The sequence below is a fragment of the Carettochelys insculpta genome, chromosome 1 (assembly GCF_033958435.1).
Source record: "Carettochelys insculpta isolate YL-2023 chromosome 1, ASM3395843v1, whole genome shotgun sequence".
NCBI lineage: Eukaryota > Metazoa > Chordata > Testudines > Carettochelyidae > Carettochelys > Carettochelys insculpta.
Window position 1 is genome coordinate 372,019,029 of NC_134137.1, and position 27,068 is coordinate 372,046,096.

A 27,068-nucleotide genomic window follows, 5' to 3' on the forward strand; every position below is an offset into this window, starting at 1 on the left:
ATGTCTTCTTCTCTTTACCGAAGTGACTTGCTTGTTACTGGAGAGGAATTCCCATCAAGAACAGCCGTCGGGCTCCTGGAGGTGTCAGCTGGAGAGAAGCTGGGTTTTCTCTGGACAGCTTATCTGGGTGGAGAAGATGAAGCTTCCAATTCAAAGGGAGGGAAACAAACTGCAAGAAATACAGCAATGTTCATGAAACCAGGAACCCTGTATGTGTACCAGACCTATGGGATTTATTTCTGCATGAATGTCTCCAGCCAGGGGGAAGGGGCTGCAGTCCTACTCCGTTCCTGGGAACCTCTTCAGGGCCTGGACACAATGAGGCAGCTGCAAAGTGCTCAGAGAAAAGGATTGGCCAGACTCCTGAAAGGCTGGCAACTGTGCAATGGTCCATCCAAGCTCTGTCAAGCACTCAGTATTAACAAGACCTTTGACCAAAAGGACCTGACTCAGGTCTGGATGGAGCCTGGTTCAGAAGCACCAGGAGAGCAGGCTGTGGTGACTGCAGCCAGAATTGGTGTCAGTTACGGGGGGAGAATGGGCACCGAAACCACTGAGATTTTACATACGAGGGAACAAATGTGTGAGCGTTAGAGACAAGGTGGTAGAGAGAGAGCAAGGTGCTGCAGAATAGAATAGAGGGTGGGGAGTGGGAGGCTGACTGATCAGAACTGGACCATTGATAAGGCCTGTGCTTTCATTAACTGTCAGCCCCAGGCCCTGGCCTGATGGGGGAGTGCTAATTTGGATGCTGTTTTTAACAGTACACGTGCTTTGTTTAAAAAAATATAGTAGTGACAGCTGATTAAACATAACACCCATTTTGCTAACTTTTCTGTGCTGTTTGCAAGGAGCTTTGTGAACTTTCTTCTATCAATAAAGCTTCTTTGTTTCTTGCCCTCCAGAGGAGACACTGGCAGAAATTCCCATAGAAAGAGGAAGCTCGTGTCAAATGGAAGTAAGTGGATTACTAGTGTTTGTAAAACGGGCCATAGACTTTCATCAAGAAACAGAGTCCTGTATTAATAAAGCACCGGTCTAGTCATCAGCTGTTTGTAAACCTGACTCTAACTTCCCCTGCCTTCTTGGACGGTAATTGCAACAATAAAATGAACACAAAACTTTCCTTAGTGCTGCTGCTTGCTCAGGACTCACTAGACTGGGGAGACAGTCTGAGCAAGTCTCTGCTGTGTGTGCCCCAGCAGCACAAGAGAGTACAGAGCAAAGTTAGCAGCAGCACCCACAGCTTCTAAATTGTGTGTGTTATAGGGAGATATTAATAATGGGGGCTGGATCTAGCAGGGTCCCTACAGGCTCAGTTCTTGGTTCAATGGTATTTAAAAGAGAAGCTGAAGATCAGCTCCAAGTTGAAGAGAAATTATTTTAGGGTCGTTCTCCGGCATGTCTTATACAGCAAATCTGACTAGATAGATTACCAAAGACCCTCCCATGTGGCTTTGGAATCTAGCAGTCTATGGAAAGTGATGGGATTGAAGTATTGCCACGAAATGTGGCAGAAATAACTGAGATCTTCACAGTACGATTAATGCCTGTATTATTTGCTCCCCCCTCCACCCCCTTTATATGCTTTTTGCCCAAGGTGGAACTTCTTTGAGCTCAGTTCAAATTTTTCTCACATTGTGTAGAAATGTACCAGATCCAAAATAGGTTTCAGCATCAAATGGCCTGGCCAAATGTCATTGTATGACCCACTGCAGTTTTGGCTTGTAGGAAAAGCAAAACCATTCACAGGGTATTGACTTGATCACCGAGCCATCAAGTTCCTAAAGTGTCCCTAAGGACTTTTAGTAGAATACATGTGCTAATAAAACAGGTTTAATAAAACAGGTTTCCACTTAATATGTTGAACTTCACATATAAGAAAGACACATGCCCACAAATAGGATATACAGATTCAACAGATTACAACTTTTAAAATGACATGTTGTGCAATCTATTTTACATAAAGCGTCTTCAAGTTATGCATATTCATAAGCCAATTTTCATAAAGCATGGGTGAGGGCTCATTGCATATGGAAGTTTGATAAATACTTAACTGAAAAAATAGAGACGTAGCTGATTTCAGTCGAAGAGGTGCTTGTTGAAGAATGTCAATAATGATGACGTTGGTGACACTATAGCCAAAACAGGAATTACTATAGCAAGTTCCAGCTCCATCCCTGGCAGGGTGCATGCAGCTGACTCTAAAGATGGAAGAAATGTTTGATTCAAAGACAGACCATAAGTGGAAGTAGGGACAATGTCTCTGACAACTCCAACAGAGTTGCTTTCAGGCAGAAAACAACTCTTTAATTGTACTCCATAGCCTCAGGCATCTATGGAATAGAGATGAATTTAAAAGATATTTGGAGAATCCATAACCCCATTGGATGTGACTACTAATGATAAATAATCCAGTGAGTCGATACCAGAGCCAACCATCATTTGGTGTCACAATGCACAGCACATCACTCATCACCAGTCTATTCACTTATAATTTCAGACCTAATGCTCACCTCAGCTGCTGTGGAACTGAGGCCTTGTCTCCACTATGCAATGGATCAGTGTGGCAGTGATCCATCCACTGGCCATTGATTCATCATGTCTGTTGTAGACACAATAAATCTATTTTCGAACTTGGACAAGTTGATGCTACCAAAACGAGAAGAGTAGCTGGTGTTGAAAGGACAGCAGCCTTCATCAGCCTCACCAAACACAAGATTCTTGGTAGGTATGTCAACTTCAGCTACCCTATTTGTGTAACTGAAGTAGACCCATGATGCAGGTAAGTGTAGATAAGCCCCTGAGTAGGGCTAAAACAAAAGCTAGATTTTAGAGACTTCCTTCATATACAATTGGTCAAAAATTTTCCATCAGACCATAGGATGGAAAATATCTTTTGGCTAAATGGCAGTTGTCACCAAAATGTCCATTTAACACCAAAAATGTTAGTTTTGGGCAATCTGCCAATGCAGGTGGTCTCAGGGAAGGTGTTGCTCAGTACTATATGTAGATCATGATTTGTCTCTGGCTCTCCAAAGCCACAGTTCTGTTTAACTCACCGCATGGTTCACAAGACAATTCTACAATATTGGGAGAGGGTTTAATTTAGATTATTGCTCAATGAAACATCAATTCATCTCCCTTGATGTTTCTTAGTCAAAGATCATCAAACACAGAGTGCTAAATGCATACCAGTCTCTAGAAAACAGCCTTGCAACTCAAATCTATTCAAAGAATCTCCCTTGGTGGTCGCTTGATAATGAGTAGGATATCTTCATGTTACCGTCCTATTTGTGAGTCCATTGATGAAAGCTCCAAAGAATAGGATCTCGCTTCATTATATTTGTACACCTCTTGTTTACAGATTTAAGCAGGATTTGAATGAACTCTCCCCGGACAGCCAGTTGGGGTGGGGAAGAAACTTCAGGAGAAAATTGTGTTTACATGAACACAACTACTCTATGGCTATGTCTACACTAGACATGGAAGTCGACCGCTGATACACAATTTTAGCTATGCCAATTGCATAGCTAAAATTGACTTATCAGTGGTCCAATTCCATGTCTGCCTACATGGAAGAAGGTCAATAGGTTTGTTTTTCCTGTTGACCTGCCTTATTCCTCGCCTCTTGACTTTGACCCCTGAAAGCGTTATTTCGCACGTGCGAAATAAAACTCTGGCAGATCGACTCTGAGAGGGTCGATCTTTCCTGGTAGTGTGGCTCTAGCCTGAGTAGGTGTCTAACAGACAGGAGCTGTGTAGCTCCAAGCAATCAGCTTGGGCTTGTGTTGGGTGACAAGTCAATTCAGGATCCTGGCTAACACACCGCCTGCTGTGCATTGTGTGACTAGAAGCCAGCAGAACTGTGCTGAGCTTGTCCCATCTGAAGGGTAACTGTCCTCCAAAAGGAACTTTCTATGCCAAGGACTCGAAAGCCAGACTCCTGTGAAAGTAAGAGGGGAGGGTATGGGAGTCCTGACTAAGAGTTATGGATTCTCCCTAAGGGCTCCCTGTCCACTTTAACTCATCAAAGAAAGAGCTAAACCGGCTTAATTAGGAGCCTTTTGTTATTTTAAGTATTGAGGTAATTTGTGGGAAGGGCAATATTTCTGCCCAGCCTGCTGAGAGTTAAAAAAATCACTCTGAGACTGGCCTATAGAGGTCATAGCAGAGAGGCAGGTAGCAGCAGCAGACAAATGACAGGTGGCCAGTGAGAATGACAAGCAGTCAGCCATCAGGAGCAGCCAGTGACAATGGTGAGGCCAGATAGGTGGCAAGGCACAGCAGCTGGCAGGGTGGCCAGGAAGAGCAGCTAGCAAGGTGGCCAGCAGAGAACGGTGGCTGGTGGGACAGCCAGCTACAGCAAGTTCTCAGATGGTGGAGGGAGCCAGGTGCTTTCTTCCCTGGGTGGGAGGTGAACTAGCACAGATACGCTTCTGAACCCTGGGTCCTCACTCACCAAGGACAACCAGTGGGCGATGGGGAAGGAGATGCCTGATAAGGCCCATCTGGTGTTTCTGCCAGCAGAATACAAGACCATGTGAGCTGTGTGCAGTGAATGAGGAAAGGGGCTGGGGAAGCTACTGTATAACACGCCTGCAGGCCCCAAAAGGCAAGAATGGAAATTTCCTCATTTGCTGCACACAATTCACATGGTCTTGTATTCTGCTGGCATAAACACCAGATGGGCCTTATCAGGTGGCCTTGACCGCGTTACTGGCTGCCTCCCAGACACCTCTAGCTGAGAACCAAGTAATGAGGCAAACAACACTGGCCCATGTTTCAGCTCTGTGGGAATGTCATGGTGGCATTGAGCCAGCGCACAAACACCCAGTGAGGAAAAAAAGCTGAAGTATAAAACCATAGGGAATCTCGTCCCTCAGTGAATCTTGCCAGGGACTTCAGCTATTTCCCCAGCTGGAGTCATGTCCACCATGGCCCGGGTGTGAGTCTTCCAGACTGGGGCTCCCTGTGAATGAAGGAGGGTAAGCATTCCAAGTGCCTTTTACTTCTTTTTCTTAATTCATTGTTCTGCAATACTTTTGCTTGCAAAAGTGTGCACTGTCATGGTAGTAGCAGTGATGTAGTAAACTTAGTAAATACACTATCCCTAATCAACTCTGTGCTTAAATGAATCCCACAATCCTATCCATCTTTGGCCCTGTGCCCTGACGTGGGCAAAGTAGAGAGACTTTTGGTTGTAGAACTCAAGAACATGAGGCAGAAGACCCTGCCCCACACACTCTGGGGTTGTCATCTCATAGTATTAAGACTATGAATCCTGCTTGTGTTTTTTTCCTTAATTAATGTTGGGTGACTTGCTTCTCTCCTTTTATTAAAAGTTTCTTTTCTACACTCACATTCTGTGCTTGCAAGTGGGGGCATATTGCTTCTCAAAGGCACCCAGAGATGATGTGTGATTTTCCCAGGTTATTGGATGGGGGCTCAAGTTAGTTCTGGGTTGTACTGTTGAAAAAGAACCCTTAGATATTGAACTCAGCCCTACTTGCTCCCTGCTCTACCTGACAAAAGGGTTACACAATTGCCAAAAAGGTCTCCAAATTTCACTTAATCTTTCCATCTCCTCAACTTAATTTCAGCTTTTTTCATTTCTTTCCTTCTCTTGGCTCTGTATCTTTTTTTGGGGGTGGGGGGATATGGGAACATATGTGCCAATTATTTCTAGCACCTGGTCAAATTATTGCTAAGATTTTATCTAGTTAAAGAACATCAATTATCCCTAGAAGATTACCAACACTGCTTATAGGTGGCATCACTTCTGAAAGGTTCTACATAAATGATCAACAAGCATTACATACAATTTACTGTAAGCTTAACATGAATGCAAAGAATATTGGCAGTTTGGTTCATAGTCAGCATAAGTGCAAAAATACAAATTCTTCTAACAGTATAATAACACATAAATATTACCTACCAAGACATAGCTACATCATCTCTCTGCTTAGTCTCCTTCTTCTCCTCTGCCTGTCTCCTTTCTGTCTCTTTCTCCTTTCTTCTTACAACTACATTCACTTGATCCTTAGTCATATCAATTTATGGCCACCATGATTCTGTATTTGCAGCATTGCTCCTGCCATGAAGATCCCAGGATAGCTGAAAGGCCAGGTAGGCTAGACATTGTCTTGACTGGATCATCTGAAGAAGATCTCTGTGTAAGCTCAAAAGCTTGTCTCTTTCAACCCACAGAAATAAGTCCCATAAAGATATTGTCTCACCCACTTGTCTTTCTAATGATACTTTGTGTACTTTATGGTAGTACTATAGAATAAAGATTCTGTTTGGGGTACCCACTCAATAACCACAGCTGGTCTGGTAAGTAATTGTCTTAAGAATGGACCACCCCTCATTCTGGTTACCCCCACAGTATTACCAGCCATCCTAGCATGATAAGAACCTGTTTCTAAGCTGCTTTCTAAGCAATTATACATTGCCTTCATTGGTGTTTCTGCACAGGCTTGAAGAGAAGACGTGCAAGGTAGGTTAGAACTGATACTCCTTTCCTCACCTCTGTTTTTATGATGGCTATATATGAAGCCCTATTATCATGAGCAGTTACAGAAAGTCCAAATTGGATCCAAAATTAGAAGTAGCAGAGGAAGAACTGGGGGGTGGGGTGAGGGGAGAGAGAAGGGGTGGCTAGCGATAAGCATGCTTTAGTAACAGGGAAGGATAGCTCAGTTAGAGCACTGGAATTGTAAACCTACAGTTGTGAGTTTAATCCTTGAAGGGGAAGCCTTGTGTTCTGGGGCAGATTAGATTTAAAAAAAAATCTGTTAGGGATGGTGATAGGTCCTGTTGTGAGTACAGGAGAGTGGACTTGATGACCTCCCTAGGTCCTTTGCAGTTTTATGAGATATGCATATCTCCATATTTCAAAATACGTATGTGATGGAGATGAAAAAATACTGAGGTCTTCATGCTACAGAAGGAAATAAATCAATGATCTTTTTTCACAGATCTTCTTCAATGATCCTGTTACACAGAGCCTAGCTAGCAGGTCTCTAATTCTGCACAGTTTGATTAAACATTTAGGTTTACTTTCATTTCAGGAATGTAAAGCTGGCTTCTCAATTCTATAAGTCAAAGTACAGTGAGCACTGACAAATCAACTGAAAAATAGCATCTGTAGCAACAACCAAGCTTTTTATAACCCTTGTCCTTTTAACTTACTGCTGCACCTGGTTTGCTGACATAACTCACTGAATTTTCTCAAGAAGAGCCTGGAGAGGCTATGACCCACTGTACTGTTTTGTACTTTATCATAATGCTGCTGTGCAATGCTTGTCTAGTTGACAGTTCTCCAATGACGTGGATCAGGGAGGTCAGCCAGAGATGCTCAAGAAGGGACACTGTTCTGGTCAGCATAACCAAAAGGAAGCCAGCTCTCCTTAAAGAACACTTTGCATTTGCATAGCCAGTATTTGCTTTGTGTGATATTTGCTGCTGCGTTCATAAAGTGCATGTGATGATCTCTCATTTTCTCACACCCTTTCTCATGGTACTGTCATCTGTTCCTGGCTAGGAGCTCCCCTTCTACAGCCTTGTCATCCATCAAGGCATAAAGGTACATAACCCTCCAGCCAGGTTTTTCTGCAGATCTACACCTTTTGGATCGTTGGAGTCCTTCACCAATATCAACACCCATGTCTTGTCTATACTTACTGGAGGGTGAACGCTCCTGAATTTAATCTTCCGGGTTTCGATTTAGCAGGTCCAGTAAGAACCCATTAAATCAAATGCTGAAGGTGGTCCCATCAATACCAGTACTCCTTGTAGTGACAAGGAGTAAGGGAAGTCAATGGGAGAATATCTCCTGTCGACCTTCCACTGTGGGGAGAGCACAGAAAATCATTGGAAGGTATGTCGACTCCAGCTACACAATTCACGTAGGCGTAGTTGCATACCTTACATCAGTTTTCTCCCTTAGTGTTGACCTCGCCCCAGACAGCAAATCTCAGAGGTTTGCCCCAAAACTGACCCCTGCAGATCCCTATTTTTATCCATTTCCAGCATGACTGTGAACTGTTGATAACTACTCTCTGAGAATGGTTATCCAGCTGGTTATGCACCTACCTTGTAATCTATCTATGTTGTATTTCTCTGGTTTATTGATAAGAAGGTCGTGCAGGATTGTATCAAATGCTTTACTGAAGCCTAGGCAGATGACATCAACCACTTCCCCCTTACCCACAAGATTGTTATCCTGTCAAAGAAACCTATCATGTTGGCTTGACCGGGCTTGTTCTTGAAAAATCCATGCTGACTGTTACAAAAAAACTTCAAAAATAAAATGGAGAGAGAAATTTCTGAGCTGCAATTCATTTGCAAATTTGACTCCATCAACCAAGGATTAAACAGCAACTGGGAGTGTTTGGCCCATTACAAAAGCAATTTCTCTGCTCTTGATGTTCACACCTCCACATTAGCATCTGACAATGGGCCACATCCCCCCTGACTCAACTGACTTTTCTCCTCTCTTGATGTTCACTACTCCACATTAACTACCAATAATGGGCCATTTCCACCCTGACTGAATACACCTTGTCAGTTTTGGCCCTTCCCTTTACTGAGACAACCCTTGTTTAAATCCTCCTCTGAACCTCACGCCCCACACATGTCTGATGAAGCAGACCTTTGCCCACGAAAGCTTATGCTCCAAAATATCTGTTAGTCTACAACGTGCCACAGGACTTCTTGTTGTTTTTGAAGATACAGACTAACACGGGTACCTCTCTGATACTTGTCAATTAAACAACCTCTTCAAACTGGGACAGCTATCACTTGCCACCTAGTCTATGTGCTTCCCTGTGTGGAGAAGGTGCAGGCTCTGTTGGTGTCTCCAGCTGGGTACCAGCAACAGCCTTTGTAGGTTCAGGCCTGTTTTTTAAGAGCTAAGACCATGGTCAGCCACGCATTGAATTAACCTACCTGCACTTTGATCACGTTGAATGAGTGACCATGGACCATTGCTGCAGAGCAGGAATTCTTCTGGTTTTGGGATTTTCCTCTAGTTATTCCTGACATACCTACCAAACAGAGTCCAACTGGTTGTGACTGACAATTGTGTGTCACCACCGAGGACTCCCTCCAGGATGGAGCCAGCCTCCCAAGCCTCCCTGGTGGTTCAGTGTCTCTAGAAAGTGTCCTGGCGAGGTAGGGCTAGAAAACTGTCAGAAGCCTGGTACCTCACTGTACAATTCCTGCCCCTAAGCTCTTACAACTGCACCACTGCCCTGGGGGAAACAGGAATGATACTGCTGGCTGGATGTGCAATAAAGATCTCACCTTCAGCCCTGGCAATAGAGGAAATGTGCTCGTTAGCCAAAGCCCGTTCTAGGACTCAGGACATTCAGGACATTCGATTTCATCCTGTGCGGCTTTCAGCAAGTGACAGATTGTCTCTGCCCGCTTGTAGAATAGGCATAACTGGGATGCCGCACTTCACAAGGCAGTCGAGAGGGTAAATACGTTCGTGTCTGTGAGGTGCCTGATTCGACAGTGATGTGAACCGAAGGGGAAGGTGAGGGGGCATACCACAGTACAGTGGTCCAGGCACACTGCTGAGAGCCCATCTTGTCTTGAAAAATGCCTCTGTGTGGCTGTGTCTACACTAAAGGCTTTTGTCAACAGAAGGGGCCTTCCGTCGCCATACCTCAGGGAGTGTCTGCACACATAAAGCGTTCTGTGGACAGAGAGGGCTTCTGGTTCACCGGGCAGCCCTGTTTGCTGAGCTTCTGATCAGCCCTTCTGTCAAGAGAGCGCAGGGCAATCTGGCGGCTCTCTGGCGACAGAAGATTGCTCTACCGATGTACTTTTGTGCGTAGATGCACTCTGTCGACATAGTTTCTGTTGACACAACTCTGTTGACGTATCCTTCTAGTGTAGTTGTAGCCTGTAGGACTTGACTACTGAGCGTGCACTGAGCATGCTCAGACGAACTGCTCAGTAACTCTCCGGAAGGCACAGCCCTTCAGCAGCAGCAGCAGGTAACTCCCCGCATCTCGACCCCCCAAAAAATGCTCCCAGCCCTGACTCCTGCACCCCCCACACCCCACAACCTCTGCTCTAAGCCCCCTGCGCTCCACCCCACACTTAAATTTCTTACAGGTACTGTCATATCAGCTCTCCCACCCGCTGCCCTGAGCCCCCCAGGTGTGTAATAGAACAGTACCTGTAAGAAATTCAAGTCGCTTTCACCCCTGATGAGAACCATACAAATAGCAAGTGAGCTAATGCAAAAGAGAAATTGTTTAGAGTGAAATATACACAGCAATAGTTGCAGGCCCATAAAGCAAGGATTTAAAATTCCTTTCACATTTATTATCCCAAGGTGTCACAGCTGTACTCTGAAGATCTCACGCCTCTGAATAAATGTGTTGAAATGTCTTGTTATATTTGTCTTGCAGTGCCATTTCACTTTCATCGCACTTTTAAAGTGGAAACTCAATAAGGAGTAAATTCTCAAAAAAACAATGAGTCAACAAGTTTGTAATAGCTGGTTTGGAATATGTACATATTGTTAAAATTCAGTTAGTGTAGGAAATGGGACTGACTCCGACACCTGGTCTACTGAGACACTTAATTTCCACAGCCTGTATCACCCCCGGAGGGAGGTGCGCACAGAGCACTTTGTACATGTAGCAAATGTTGGTGGATTTGCTTTTCCATATTTGGAAGCGAGGTCAGCCTCCCAGCCCCCATCCCAATCATGCTTGCAATGATCCAGCTCCTGCCTACAGAGTTTGCAGAAGATTCAGGAAAAGGAAAATGTCTCAACATTACAGAGTTGTGTAAGACAGTTCCCATCATGAGCTAGAAAACTCATTAGCCCCTTCCTTTCCTGCTTTGTTACAATGCAGTGTATATATAAAGTAACTCTATGTCCTGCTTTTACTGGGAGTCCTGATTTTTCATATGATGTCCCAGTGACCCTGGAGTTTGCTCCGTATTTCTCATGAGCAATCAGTCTGGTGGAACAAAAGTTCCATGCGATGAACAGTTTGGAGTGGGAAGAAAAGATTGTTGACTGAGTCTAATCAACTCTATCTTTACCCGGTGGAGAAGGTCACATGGGGCTAGGACTGCTATCCATAAAGTCCTCTCCACAGAACACCTATCCCCACCTTCTTTTCACTAGGATTTGGCTTAGCGAGTGAGGTTCAGTTGAGGGTGGCTCCCTCACTCGGGATGCCAAGCAAAGTTCTGCCAGCCCCCATTACTCACACAGGAAGGATAACAGCATTGCAGTACCTTGCATTCAATACTAAAAGTGATTTGCAACCCAACACCAGTCAAAACTGATCACTTTGGCAATGCAGTTCTGCCTGCTGGATACCTAAACAGAGTAAGTGTGTTTATGCAAATAAGGTCGGGTCCTCAAATCCCCCTCCCCTCACCCCAGCTTATCACAAGATGTTAAGGTAGGGGCCATGCAAACCCTCCTTAAAGCTGGAAAATATCTTCTTCTCTGAGAAAGAAGCTTATGTGGCTGTTGTGTCAGAAGCTGGCAGCAGCCACACCAGGACACGTAGTTTTTAAAAAGCCGTACTTCTCTAGCACTACCTTGCAAGCTTCCAGAATGTTGTCAGGAAGCTGAATCCTAGTTTTTCATTTTGAAATGGTAGCCCCATAGCTAAGCAATGAGATCAGACGTTCTACAATTTAGCAGTGGCATTTAGTGGAGCAGCTTTAACAATATCACACGTTACACTGAGGTAGCCGTGTTAGTCTATATCGTCACAAAACGAAAAAAGCAGTTATGTTAGCACTTTAAAGAGTTCGGTCTGCCCCACAAAAGTTCATCACCTAATAATTATTTTGTGAGTCTTTAAAGGGCTACAGGACTGCTTTTTTGTTTTGCTTTCACGCATGTATCCTTTACTGCCAGTTGATTACACTGGTCTTTCTGGCTTTACCCACCACACAGAGCCCTTCTCAGGCTGTAAATGAGAAAGCCCACAAGTAGGAGAGAGCAATGAGAAGCAATTACATCCAAGTGCTCAGATTCATGGCAATACACTCATGGCCTGATCTGCAGAGTACCCTTGTGTGACGGGGTTCAGGAGTCCCCAAGCACTACACCCCGTCCGCAGGCAGGAGTGACTCTCACTCAGCAGGTAGAACAGGAAGTTTATTAGGCAACAGAGGCACAGCTCAGCACAGAGGTGCCAGTACAGCTGGCAGAGACAGTCATTCCAACCCATCCTGGGGAGAGGAGCCCGAGGGGTGCCCCTCTGGGGTGTAGCTTCCCCTCTAGCCAGGCTGGCTCTTTCCAACTTTCTCTCACCACAGCTTCTAACTGCTGCCTCAGATTCAAACCCAGCTCGGGTCCTCCCTTCTCTTTGTTCGGGTCAGAGGTGTTACCTGCCACCTTAGGTTACAGCCCCAGGGGTCATCCTTAGCCACCGTGAGCTGCTCTGCCTGTCTCACACACGCATCCAGCCTGAGTCTCACATGCACTCCCCCCACTCCATCACACCTTGACTAGCATTGAAGTGAATTTCCTGTGATGTTACTTATCATTTATTATTTCTAGAACCACACTGAGTTAGATAGTGTGTTCTTCAGAGAGAGTCAGAGGGAAGAAAGTAAAAGAGAGGCCATCAGTTATTTCCATAAAACGTCATATTTATATGAATAACTTCACAACCAGATCCAGGCTGCAAATTCAGTCTGATTTCCAAGTAGGAACAAAATACAAACAATGACAACCCTATAATCAAAGCACCAGTCCCCTGCCTACATTATCCCACTTACCTCCCTGTGGCTCAGGGAATCAAGTTGTGCTGTTAGAGAAGCATAATTCTTTAAAAACAGGGGAGGCAAAGATTTTTCAGTTTCTCTGTATCCAATCACTTTTAGAAATCTGACCATATTTACTTTGTGTTTTCCACTGTACCATTTACTGTAGTTTGTCCTTATGTATTATAATCAGCTCTGAAGCAACTTGGATACTTTTAAATAAAAAGAACCCTACAAATACAGGCTATGTTGCATATCCAAATGAAATACAATAGTCCACTGCTAAAGAGATGGGTCTATGGGATGCATGGAGGATGGACAAAGTAGCTTCTCCCTGGTCTTTGTTGTATAATAGAACTTTATTTCTTCCTGAAAATTAGGTTGTCCATATTTTGTTTTACTGAGTCTTCATTTCCAACAGCCCTAGATTCTGAAGATTTCAGACTATCAGATCACAGTTGCTGATGGGGAAGCAGAAAGTATACAGCAAAGCATTACCATAATTGCACTTTTTGTCATGTTAACGTTCCTTATCCTCTAGATGACTTAATTCCAGACTCTAGCAATGGGGAAAGGTGTGCATGTACCAATATCTCAACTGCTTCATTGGGTGTGTCTACACTAGCTGGCTACTTCAAAGTAGCCAGCACAACTTTGAAATAGCACCCATCGCGTCTACACACGCTGTGTGCTATTTCAACGTTGAAATCGACGTTAGGCAGCGAGATGTCGAAATCGCTATTCCCATCCGAAGATGGGAATAGCTCCCTACTTCGATGTTGAATGTCGAAGTAGAGTGTGTGTAGACAATCCGCATCCCACTACTTTGAAATAGCGGGGTCCTCCATGGCGGCCATCAGCTGAGGGGTTGAGACGCTCTGTCCAGCCCCTGTGGGACTTTATGGTCCCTGCGCGCAGCAGCCTTTAAAGCACCACAGACCTGGATTTCCTGTGGTAGAAAGCTGAGAGCATGCAGGCAACAGCACACGCTTGTGCTAGCCCTGCACGCCCTCTACAGGCTCCGACCCACCCACCCACCACCTATGGCATCGGGCCAGCCGCCCAAGCACCCCCAGAGCTCCCCTCCTGAGGGGACTCAGGCACCCCCGGCAGCCAAGTGGGGGGCCAAAAAGAGGCGGGTCCCCTCCTGGTCAGAGGCCGAGCTCCAAGACCTGCTGGGGCTCTTGGGTGAAGAGGGCGTGCTCCATGTGAGGGGGAGCAAGTGGCGGCATGCTTCCCCCAGCCGCGGCAGTGGATGGTCAGGTACGTACCTACAGGGCACACACCCACGGGCCATGGGACGGGGGCACCAGACATGACCGGGAGCGTCACACACCCCCAGCAGACCCCAACCCGCAACCGCTCAGCCACAGCATGGTCCCAGGACGGTGGCATGGCCATCAGCGCCCGTCAGCACCTGCACCCATGGACAGCACTGTGCCCTAATCCCAGGGGTGGGGGAACAATGCTACGGGGACAGCCAACAGGGACTTCGCACCCACCAAGGGGGACAGAGACCCAGCACCCAAGGGGGGGCGGGGGAAACGAGCCACGGGCCAGGGCACTGTACTAACAGCCTTCCCCTCCCTCTCTCCCTCTCTGCAGCTGCACCATCCAATGCACCTGGCAGCCAGGCACCCTCCATCGTCCCCAACAGCCCGCCGGAGGTCAGCCATTGCCAGTGCCCGGAGACACCCCCAAGGCCAGCGGGACGGTCCTGCCACTGCTGGACGCTGAGGATGGCCCCTGTGGACCCCGAGCTCCTGGCAGCTCTCCGGTGGCAGACGGAGGTGGCGGAGGAGAGACTCCGCTTTGACCGGGAGGAGTCCACCCAGCGCTGGGCAGTGTGGGAGGACTTCGTGGGGGTGTTCCAGGACATAGCCGGGTCGATCCAGGAGGCCGTTGCCCGGCTCCTGCCCCCCGCTGCCTCCAGGCCGCCCTCCCCACCACTCCACCTGATGCCCCCCCGCCGCGCCACCTGCTGCCCCACCTGCTGTGCTGCCTGCAAGCTCCACAGGACCAGAGCCCACTGGGGCTGAAGACCGGCCAGTGGAGGCATCCCAGCCGTACTTGCTGGTTCTCCCAGCCCCCTGCCAGCCACGCCAGGGACCGTGGACATGGGGTGAGGGTCACAAGCCATACCCGCCAGGGGTCATGCCCCTCTACCCCCACCTCAGACTGATGAGACAACGGCCGAGCTGTCCGCCGGGCTCCCATGTATATAGTTGTCCCCCATGTATATAGTTGTCCCCTTTTTTGTATATTGGTTGCAGTTTCTGTTGTGCACAAAACAAAGTTAGCAGTTTTCAGAAGAAAAAAATGGTTTTATTTTCCAAATAGCTGGAGGCGTATGCTTGTTGGGGGGGGTGGCATGCAAGTGTTGGGGGCGGTGTGCGGGCTGTGGAGGGGGTCCTCTGGGGAAGGCCAGGGAGGTGCTCAGGGGTCTCCCTGATCAAGTGGGCCCACAGGGCCTCACAGACCCATACCCCCTCATGGTGGGCCTGGCGGCTGGGTGTGGTGGCCAGCTGGGGGAAGCCCCTGCTGGTGTCGACCGCCCATCCCTGGACGAAAGCCTTCCCCTTGCTCTCAACAATGTTGTGGAGCACACGCCCACACACGCCCACAACCTGGGGGATGTTCTGGAGGCTGACGTCCAGTCAGGCAAGGAGGCACCGCCAGCAGCCCTTCAGACAGCCGAAGGTCCTCTCCACCACCTGGCGGGCGTGGTTCAGGCAGGCATTGAACCATTCCTGGCTAGCGTTGAGATGGCCGGTGCATGGGCGCGTGACCCAGGGCTGGAGGGGGTAGGCCACGTCTGCCACGAGGCAGAGGGGCACGGTGATGTCCCCCACAGGGATCTCCCTCTGGGGGATGTAGGTCCCCACCTCCAGCCAGTGGCGCAGGCCTGAGTTCCTAAAAACACGGGCTTCGTGTGTGCAGCCGGGCCAGCCCGCATACATGTCCTGGAAGCAGCCCCGACTGTCCACCATGGCCTGCAGGACCACAGAGTGGTAGCCCCTGCGGTTTATGTATCTTCCTCCGCTGTGGTCCGGGGCACGGATGGGGATGTGGGTCCCGTCCAGGGCCCCGAAGTAATTTGGGAACCCCATGGCGGCGAATCCAGCAACAGCTGCATCCAGGTCCCCGAGTCGGACGACTCCCTGGTGCAGCATGGCATTAAGCACACGGACCACTCATGGGGGGGAACACGCGCACCCATGAGGGTGTGCAGGGTGCCCCAGGGCCCTCCCCCCAGGCTGCCCTCCTGGGCAGCTCCCCAGGTACCCCCGTGCCCAGCCTCTCCCTCCCTGGCGCCCACCCCTCCCCAGCCCCACACCCGGCCCCCTGCCCCCCAGTGGGTGCATGCCTGGGCCTCCTTACCTCCATGACAATGGCCCTGACCATGGCCTTTCCCACTCCAATCTGGTGTCCCATGGAGCGGTAGGTGTCTGGAGTGGCCAGCTTCCAGACGGCTATTGCGACCCTCCTCTCGACGGGGAGGGCGCGCCGCATCCGGGTGTCCTGGTGCCTCAGTGCGGGGGTGAGCCACTGGCAGAGCTCCAGGAAGAGCTGCCGGCGCATGCGGAAGTTCTGCAGCCACATGTTGTCGTCCCACTCCCGCATGACCAGCTGCTCCCACCACTCGGAGCTTCTGCAGTAGCTCCAGAGGTGGCGAAGCACCCGGCAGGGGAGGAAGAGGGGAGCCCAGTGGTCAGGGGCATCTCCGTCTGCCTCCAGGGAGGGCTTCTCTGGCAGGAACCATTGGGCGGCCTCCCAGGCAGCACCTAGCGGGACGCTTGCCCCCTGGATGACTACCTGGAGGGCCTCCTCTTCCTGCTGCTGCTGCTGCCGCTGGGGGTCCAGATCTGCTGTGACTTGGTCTGCGAGAGTGTGGCTAGTGCTCTGCAGACCTCATGTTGTGCAGGCCGGGTGTGTCTGGGAGGGGCCCTTTAAAGGAGTGGCTTGCTGTTGACCCAGAAGGGCTAGCCCAGCCTGTGACCCAGTCCGCAGGCTTTTCTGGCCCCTTATTTAGACAGGGAGCTCTTGTGTGTGTGGAGGCTCCACGTTTCCTTCCGGGGTGGCTCCTTTTGACATTCCCCATCGCTACTTCGACCTTGAACATCGACGGCACCAGCCCTGGAGGACATGTAGATGATACGTGTCGAAGTAGCCTCTTCCGATGTTCTTACATCGAAATAGGCTACTTTGACATAGTGTGCTAGTGTAGACGTAGCCAATGAGACCTTCTTTCTCCAGCAGTCACAGTGGGCACAGCAAGTCATGTTAAGAACATGTTCAATGGTCTTTTTCTGACTATAGAAGCATTGGATGGGCAGTAAAGAAACACTGGAGCTGAGAGTTCTCCATGGCATATATGAGGCCTGACACAGATCATTGCACACATCTTTCTCTAATGCTATGATGCGTTTATCCAGAGTTAGCAGAACTCAGCTCTTTCTTTTTACACCACGGCATTAAATCCATACTCTGGTGATTTCCTACCTGACTTATTGCACTCCCTTCTTTCCTGGTGTTTCCCTCTCATCCACTCAAAAGGTAGCTCTTAAGATTGCCTTCCTTCTTCATCTCTCAGGGTAGATCTACACCACAGCAGAAGGTCAAATTAAGGTATGCCATTCCAGCTACATTATTTACGTAGCTGGAGCCAACATACTTTAATTCAGGCTTCTGTGCCATCTCAGCTAAGGGAGATCTATGGGAACATTCACTGTCAACTTCCCTTACTCCTCGCTAGGGGCAGGAGTAGCAGTGCTGACACAGGCGGTCTCTAAGTTTGATTGATTATAAAAAGTTTGATTATGTTTTTCCGTCTTGTTTTAGCAGGAAGGGGAGACATTTCCAGCCTCTGAAGGCAGCAGATTCAGACCCCTTAAAATAAACATTCAGCTCCAAGAGTTAAATTCAATAGTAATTCAATTTGCTGTAGGATGACAAAGAGCAGCGTTCCTCAACAACTCCATCCTTCTCCATAGCATTCCAATATGAACGTTAGCTATAAATGCAGCCACAGAGAGAAGGAGGAGGGGAAGACATTTCCCATTATTCCAAATTTTTGCCTTCCTGTTGCTGTCTCCCTCAGTGTAGATCCACAACTTGTGCATTTTCACACCAGGTTTCCCATAGCTTTTCTAAAGTACACTGTTATATTATTCTGGCAGTGACAGACCTTTCAGCTCAGATCATTGTGTTCTGCCTTGTTACATTGCCCCCAGGTGGTTTTAATTAACTGGTTTAGTCCTCATGATAATCTCCTAAATAGGGCCCTGGCAAATGAGCATTGCAAGTCACCCAAGAATGCAGATAGCCTTATGCTGGTGGGTGAAGGAGAGGTTCTGTTCTCCGCTCTCATAACACAAGAAGAAAGGGACAATTCATGTGTGAAATTGAAAAGTGGCAAATCCAAAACTGCTAAAAAGAAGTACTTTTTCCACACAATGCATAATAGACCAAGAAACTTATTGCCACATAATATCACTGAGCCCAAGACTTAGCAAGATTCAAAGAGGGACTGGAGATTTCCATGCATAACAAAAATATCCAGCATTATAACGATGAGTGCTAAGAAAAATCGGGAGGATTATAAAACCTTATGCTTGAGGAGCTAGCCAATCTCAATTAGGGTCTAGGATAAAATTTCAGAGGGGCAGATGACATCACATTGACCCACTGCAGTGTGTCTCATCTTCTGAAGCATCTGGTGCTGATCAGCATTGGGATCAGGATACTGGATGAAATTGACTAGGGTGTGTCAGATCTTAAGGAAATAGAATACAGACAGAGACAGAGAGCCTATAAGTTACCTTGTTCTCTGGTCTGTCTTTTTGAGAGGTATAAAAGCAAGGCAAATTAATGAGCTGAAACAAGGTAAGTCCTTTCTTTGTTTTTCACATGATGGTGATCTGTGCATGCTCTTCCCTTACCCTCATACCCTTTGTACTTTTTATAGAAGGAAGATGAGGAACAAAAGTCTGTATTGCCAAGAATGAGCAACATTTATCCTTTTGTTCCCGAAACACACGGAAGACCAAAAAAAATTACCCTTCTACACATGGCAACTTTGTAAACAGTATTATCTTCATCTACCACATCATCAGAGCAGACCACATGCACGTAAAAGGATGTGTTATCAAAATATCTATAATGGTGACCTTAAAAAAGGTGCACAAGAAATGCTTATGATTTTCTTGTTATTTTAGAAAGGGACTTTTTTGTTCTGTTAGAGCAGAGAGCTTCCTGGAGCAAAAACAAAGAGATGCTGTCTTTATATGCGAGTTTAAGAACTCTTTAAATAAGTTTGTATCATTTCTATTCAGTTTTTCAATTAATGAAAATTAACAAACAGTAATATTGCTTAAAACTTCTAGCATTGTGCATGTTCCAGTGGCTACAGCATCATTAATAAAGACAATGCTCGAACACCCCACTGAAGAAGACAAGGATTATTAGTATCATTTTACAGACGGAGGGAAATGAGGCAGGGACGTGACTTAGGGTATTTCTACACTTCATGAAAGATCAGTCTTGTTAGGGTTGATCCTCCAGAGTTCAATTTCACACACCTGGTAGCATGAATTGAACTATCTGGGGTCAGCAATCAATATTGCAAGAAGTAAGGGAGGTCGATGGGAGAATTGCATACCTTCAGTCGATTTACGTGCCTAGTGTAGATCAGGCCTCTGTCAAGGCAACGTAGTTAGTCAATGGACATGCCAGTACTAGAATTGAGGCATTTTAACTCTCTGCTCTGGGTTTGTTCTTCTACATCTTGTTGCCTCTTGGGCTAGGGCTACACTAGGGGAAAACTTCGAAATGGCCGTGCTAATGGCCAAGTCAGAGAATACTAATGCAGTGCTGAAATGAATATTCAGCACCTCATTAGCATGCTGCTGGCCATGGCACTGCGAAAGTGCTGCGTTTCACTAGCGTGGCTCATCTACACGGGGATCCTTTCCAAAAGGACATTGCAAACATCGAAATCCCCTTATGATAGGAATAAGCAAGGAATAAGGAAGGGGAAAGATTTCTAGCCTCTGAATAAGGGGATAAGTAATAGGAATAGGAATAAGGGGATTTTGACATTTGCAGGGTCCTTTCAAAAAAGGACCCCTGCATAGATGAGCCATGCATGAGCGAAACACGGCACTTTTGAAGTGCCACGGCTGGAAGCATGCTAATGAGGTGTTGCATATTCATTTCAGTGCCTCATTAGTATTCTCAGATTTGGCCATTAGCATGGCCATTTCAACATTTTTCCCCTAGTGTAGATGTAGCCTTGGTGGCAGAAGCTGCAACTTATTCCAAGATAGTAACAAAGAAGATAGTTCCACTTGCTAACTCCTTCTGTTCCTTTATTACATTCCAGTATTTATTATTAATCTTTCAAGAATGAAATTGGAAATGAAGAGTGCTTGGATAGAGCAGTTCAGAGGAAAATCCAGGCTGCTTCTAGGTGTCCTATGGAGGCACCACGCCTTGTTAATTAGTACTGTTGCTAGGTGGCGCTGTGCTACAGAAAATGCCGTGCTTCAGAGATGATAAACAATGAAGGTTTGCCTACCCATAGTTACCATAGGATGCCACAATCATATTGCTCTTCAAGACCAAGAGCAACAAAGCTGACTGTGGAAATTACCTGGGCATCTCTCTTCTCTCTACTGCTGGGAAGCTCTTGGCTTGAGTCATCCTCAACTGTCTAATCACCAGCATCTTAGAGAATAACCTGACAGAGGCACAACTTGGTTTCTGCCCAGGCCACAGCACCATTGACATGATCTTTACTGTCTGTCAGGTCCAGAAAATGTGCACAGAGCAAAACTTGGATCTATACTCTGTCTTTATAGACCTCACCAAGGCATTTGACACCATCAACAGAGAAGTCCTTTGCATTATCCTTTCAAAATTCAGCTACCCTAGAAGATTTGTCAACTTCATATGCCTGTTCCATGATGACATGACTGGCTTTGTTCTTTCGAATGGCGAGTGTTCAGATCCATGAATGGCATGAAGCAAGGGTGCATGCTGGCCCCAGTGGTATTCAACCTCTTTTTTCATGTGTGTCCTCAGCCACACAGTTAGGGACCTGGACCAAGGAGTCTACATAAAATACAGGATTGATGGGTCACTTTTCAACCTTTGCATGCTAGAACCAAGATGCTCGAGGGGCTCATCCTTGAAGCCCTTTTTGGTGATGACTGTGCACTTAGGGCACAAAAGGAATCTGATCTCCAACTTCTCAACAAGTTTGCTGAAACCACTCACCTCTTTGGTTTGACCATCAGCCTAGGAAAGACTGAGGTACTGTTTCAAGCCTGCTCCAGGATCTACTGCTTTCTCCACCACCTTCAATCTCTATTGAAGGAACAGAATTAAAAACAGTGGATGAGTTCAAGTACCTAGGCAGCGTGATTGTCAAGGGAGCCATCAGTGGCTAAGAAATCAATGCCAGGATCTGCAAGGCCAACCAGGCACTAGGATGTCTATGAGCACAAGTGTTGAATCAGCACACTATCCAACAGTCCACTAAATTGAAAGTTTGCAAGGCTGTAGTCCTGACCAGTCTCCTGTATGGACGTGAAGCCTGGACCTTGTACAGAAAACATGTGAAACTACTGGAGCGCTTCCATACATATGCAGCCTGAGGTCAATACCTCATATTTGATGGCAGGACAGAGTCACAAACCTGGAAGTCCTTGACAGAGCAGGGACCACAAGCACTGAAGCCATGATTCTGAAAGCCCAGATTCACTGGACAGGGCACGTCATGCTAATGGAGAAGTCAAGAATCCCGAAGCAACTCCTCTATGGTGAATGCTCCCAGAGCAAAAGGAATCAAGGTTGGCCTTGCAAGAGGTATAAAGACTGCATGAAGGCCAACATTGCTCATGATGAACTAAAGCCAAAGCAGCTACAGCAGCATGCAGAAGACCGAACAGCCTGGCGTGCTCTCGTACCACGTGCGTAAGACAACTTCAAAGAACAGCAACGCATATGCCTGATTGACGCTCGTGAGAGAAGAAAAGCAACAGCAGCAGCCACACTGCCAGAGCCAGGATAATTCACTTGCCCCTGCTGTGAGCGCCCATGCTGTTCAGGGCCTGGACTCCTCAGCCACATGCGAGTCCACGACCGATGAGCCTGTGCAAGCTCAAGATGTCGTCGTTAGACACTGTGGACCACCAAGATTGCTAGGCAGAACTGTGCTACCGAAAATGCCAGCTTCCAGAGATGATAAACAACGAAGGTTTGCCTATACATAGCTGTTATATTTGCCATGATTTTTTTCCCACAGAGAGTGGATATAACCTGGCCAAATTCCAATTGGGGTGACTATATTCTACTTCTCAAAAATCACCTTCTGTGTTCAAAATAACTTATTCTTAATACTTCCTGCTAAAAACTAAACCACCTACCCTGTTTTCTGCTCCGGACCAGAAGAGCGAGAGCCTGTGGGACTCTCATCAGAGGTCAGAATGAACTGTGTCATGACTACGTTCAAAACACAATGCAAAGTCCTCTTTTCCCAAGCAAAAGAAAGAAAAAAATCACTCTAAATATTAGTAGTGGATTCAAAGGCAAGGAAAAGCCAAGTTCTTTTCAAGCAAAACTTAATATTATATTAGGTGGCTACATACTGTGTTATCTTGGTGGGCACTCTATAAATAGAATAGACAGACAACCAGTAGGCAGGTATTGTCATCGGATTATCCTTCGCCACATTTCCATATTTCATCATAACACTTCTTCCTGTGTCACACATGAATATACCGACACATTGTGTCTGGAGAATTTGGCACTGGAAACCTTAAAAGAGCAAACAAAACATTAATAAATGAGCCTATTCATTGTCTGCGGTATTTATTACTCACATCAAACATTTTTGGTTTTCCATGATAACAGCTGATCAGAGTTTTTTTAAAGCAACATTTTGCATTGATGTAGACACTGGGAAGGTAACGAATGTTCCTGTTTTCAGGATCTCAGCTGATCTGTCTTTTTCAGTAAATTACATTTAAAAATTACATTAAGAGAAATTTACAGGTTGCTGAATCAGGCTCTCAAAAGTTAAGAAATGCCAGACAACATTAATTCAGCCCCTTTGTCTGTATGCATTAAGATACAGTCTTTAATGGTACTGCATCATTATTTTTCCTATAAATTCCCTTTCCTTTGTTTGCATCACCTTTAAGTATCCACATGTGCATAGTACGGTTCTGCCTGAGGGAGCTGGCTCCAGAATGAAACGTGCAAACTTTACCATCATGGGGCAGAACACAGCAAGGAAATGTATCAGAGGGGTAGTCGTGTTAGTCTGGACCCTTCGTTGCTGTTACAGCAAGGAAATGGTGACTCATGCTGCTAACATGTTTGGAGTTGAGCTGAGCTGTTGTGTGAAAGTCCACAGTAACTCTCCAACCTGATTTCTTATTTTTGTCCCTGACTGGGGTGATTTATTTAGGGCTGATCCTGCTTTGGGCAGGGGGCTGGACTTGATGGCATCTTAAGGTCTCTTCCAGCCTGAGGCTTCTGTGACTTTCTTGGCTGAGCGGGCTGCAGAGGCAACTAGTCAGGGAAGCGGTATGAAGCCCTGTTTCACTGGAAGAGTGAGGGCTTTATTTAAGGAGCCGCATTCACTGCTATCAAAAGAGGCCCCAAACAGTTCACCGTGTCTGGGAGCACAGTGGTGATAAAACAGGGTCTGGATTTAAACTAAGGCTTCATAAAGGACAGAGAAGACCCCTCTAGGGTTAGGGTCAGGCTATTTTAAATAGTTGCAGTTGTTCACGTCAGATGGACAACTGAAAGGCAAGCAGCAACAATTGTTTCATTACAGGGCCCCAGGGCGTCCCCCCACAAGATGGCTTTGGCAGGTGTACATCGTTCATTTTTTCCCCCATCCCAGCACGGAGCAGCCAAAGCACTAGAGCTGGCTGAAACATCGTCGAGCTCTCAGTACTACCGATGCCTCCTTAGACAGTTTCACATCCGCACAGCCTACGTCCCAGAAACAAAAGGGGTTGAACTGTGAAGGTTTTTTTAAAGTTCACTGTGTTTCAGGATGTATAATGCCATACATAACGAAAATATGATCCTCCGCACACACCATGTTGTCATTGTAGACTGACCCAACGACCATCAGCAAAAGCTGCCGCTGCTATTTTGAGCTAAGGGAGCAAATCAGCCCACTGTCAACAAATAGTAGGTGTTATTTATTTCTGCTGAGCCCAGCAACTGGGAGATGTGATCACAGGCTCTAGCTAGTGAATTGCACATGCACAATTACAGCAGATGGAGTTTGCTTATGTCAAGGAAAGCTGACTGGACACTTAAAATGCTAAAGTGTTCTCTGCCATGTACAGCAGACCAGACCAGAAGTATTTCTGTTGGAGAGTGGAGATAGAATCATAAAATACAAGAACTGGAAGGGACCTTGAAAAGTCATCAAATCCAGTCTCCCACTGCATGTCAGGACCAAACACCATCTAAATCATCCGCATTAGTTATGTCTCCAACCTGTTCTTAATTATCAACAATGATGGAGATTATACAACCTCCCTAGGCAATTTATTCCAGTATTTAACCATCCTGTTAGTTAGGAAATTTTTCCTAATGTCCAACCTAAACCTTCCTTGCTGCAATTTAAGCCAATTGCTTTTTGTCCTGTCCTCAGAGGCCAAGGAGATTATTTCTCCCTCCTCCTTGTAACACCTTTTTACATACTTGAAAGCTGCTCTCATGTCCCCTTCTCAGCCCTCTCTTTTCCAAACTAAACAAACCCAAATCTTTTAATCTTCTCTTGTAGGTCATATTTTCTAGAACTTTAACCATTTTAGTTGCTCTTCTCTGGATCCTCTTCAATTTCTCCACATATTTCCTGAAATGTGGCACCCAGAACTGGACACAATACTCCAACTGAGGTCTAATCAGCTCAGAGTAAAGCGGAAGAATGACTTCTCGTGTCTTGCTCACAACACTCCTGTTAATACGTCCCAGAATGGTGTTTGCTTTTTTTTTTTTTTTTTTTTTTTGCAGCTGTGTCACACTGTTGACCCACACTCAGCTTGTGGTGTACTATGACCCCCTAGATCTCTTTCTGCCGTACTCCTTCCAAGGGAGTCACTTCCCATTTTGTGTGTGTGAAACTGATTATTCCCCCAATGGAGGACTTTGCATTTGTCCTTATTAAACTTCATCCTATTTTCCTCAGACCATTTGTCCAGATCTTTTGAACTCTGACCCTATCCTCCAAAGCACATGCAATCCCTCTCAGTGCAAACTTGATAAGCGTACTCTCTATGCCTTTACCTAAATCATTGATTAGGATATTGAACAAACAGTAGCCAAAACAAACCCCCCGGACCCACAATTGTTATTCCCTTCCAGCATGACTGTGAACTCTTAAAAATTATGCCTAGCTGTGTCTACATGTGCACAAAATGTCGAAATAAGCAGCCCTCTTTCGAAAGAGCGGAAGAAGCATTCACATGTGTAATGCCGCCTTTGGGAAGGAAATCAAAGGAACAGAGCACAGACATCGAAATCCAAACCCCGATCCCATATTAGGAAGCTCAGCCCCCGCCCCTCGAAAAACTAAATCGAAAGAGGACACGTGTAGATGCTCCACATTCCGCTTTTTCGAAATACGGGCCTGCCATGGTGCCAGTGAGCTGCAGCACGGGGCCGCTCCAGCCTGCAACAGTGAGGCTCTCAAAGCTGGACACAGAGGAAACTAGTGGCAGGAAGCTGAGAGCGTGCTAGGAGCAGCCCGTGCATGTGCTCCAGCCCCATGCTCCGGCACCGCAGCCATGGCTAACAGCCAGCCTCCACGCAAGCCCCTTGCCCCCCTGCCCCAAGCCCCCGCAGGGCTCCAGGGTTGGGAGGGGAAGGGTCCCTTCCTGGATGGAGTGGGAGTTGTAGGACCTCCTCGACCTGTGGAAGGAGGAGGATGTCCTGCATGTGATGGGGGTCAAGCGGCGCAATGCCAGTGCTTTCGGCTACCGGGCGCAGGGCCTCCACACCAGGGGCCACCCGGAGCGTACCACGGAGCAGGTACGCTCCAAGGTCAAGGAGCTGTGGCAAGGCCATGCCAGGCCAGGGACCAGGCCGGCTGCTCTGGGGCAGTCACAGCCACATGCCCCTATGTGTGGGAGCTCCGGAGCTTCCTGGGTCCCCAGGACAGCTCCCCACCTCTGGTGTTCCTCGACACCTCGGGTGACGAGCCGCAGCCGGAAGAGGAGGAGCAGCCCGGACCACAGACCCCAGAGGGCGAGGCCACCACGGAGTGGTCGAGCAAGGAGGGGGACCTCGCCGTATACATCCCCTCTCGCTCCTCCAGCCAGGCGACCGGGAGCCAGGCATCACTGGATGTCATCAAAGGACCCTCTGGTACTTACATGGAGGGGCGCACACCTGCTTCACAAGGTGGGGGTGACACAATGGCTAGTCGGCTGCACACAGGCCCGGTGGTCCCGGACCTCACACAGGTCAGCCCCACATGGTGTGTGGCACCCCACAGTGGCCCACCAGTGAGGCCCAGCTCCTGCCTTCTGTGGACAGCCCCACAAGCCACACACAGGGTGGCGGCTGGTCAGTGCTGGACAGCACCTGGGGGTGCACACCCGCATGAGAGACCATTGGATGCACCCCCCCGCCATTGGCCGGGAGGCCAGCCTGTGTGGGGGGTGTGGGTCGGTGACCCTTGGGGAGTCAGTGTCCCGTGGGGGGACCCATAGGGGGACTCAGGCAGGTGGGTCACAGCCAGGTTCCACCGTCCGGGTCACATTACTGACATGCTGTCTCCCTCTCCATACAGCTGCACCATCCATGGGCCCGGACAGCCCTGCACTACCCTTCGTCCCCAAGAGTGCCCCCCTGCAGCCCTCGGAGGCGCCCAGACACCACCCCAGACAGCACACCATCAGGGCCATGGCCAGAGGGCCCCCTGCCAGGCTGAGAAGGACCCAGCCAGCCAGCACCAGGCCAAGGTGGCCATGCAGCACCTATGGCTCACCGAAGCCGAGATGGAGTGGCGGAGGGTGGCTGGGGAGAGGCTGCTGATCACCCTGGAGGGCATTGGCCAGACCCTCCAGGAGCATGCGACCAATGTTGCCCCCTCCTGGCCCCCCCCATGCAGCTCCCTCCCCTGAGCCCGCCCCCATCACCCCCGCTAAGTCCGCTCCCACTGCCCCCACCGGGCCCACTCCCTGGCCATACCTGCCGGTGGTCCCTGCACCCTCTCCTCTCCACCAGGGATGCCACTCATGGGGAAGAAGGGGTTCCAGTGA

The 27,068-nt window shown here is 47.7% G+C and overlaps 1 pseudogene; it reads left to right on the forward strand.

Annotated features, from left to right (window-relative positions):
* On the forward strand, positions 1-27,068 carry LOC142020006 (DNA-3-methyladenine glycosylase-like; annotated as a pseudogene).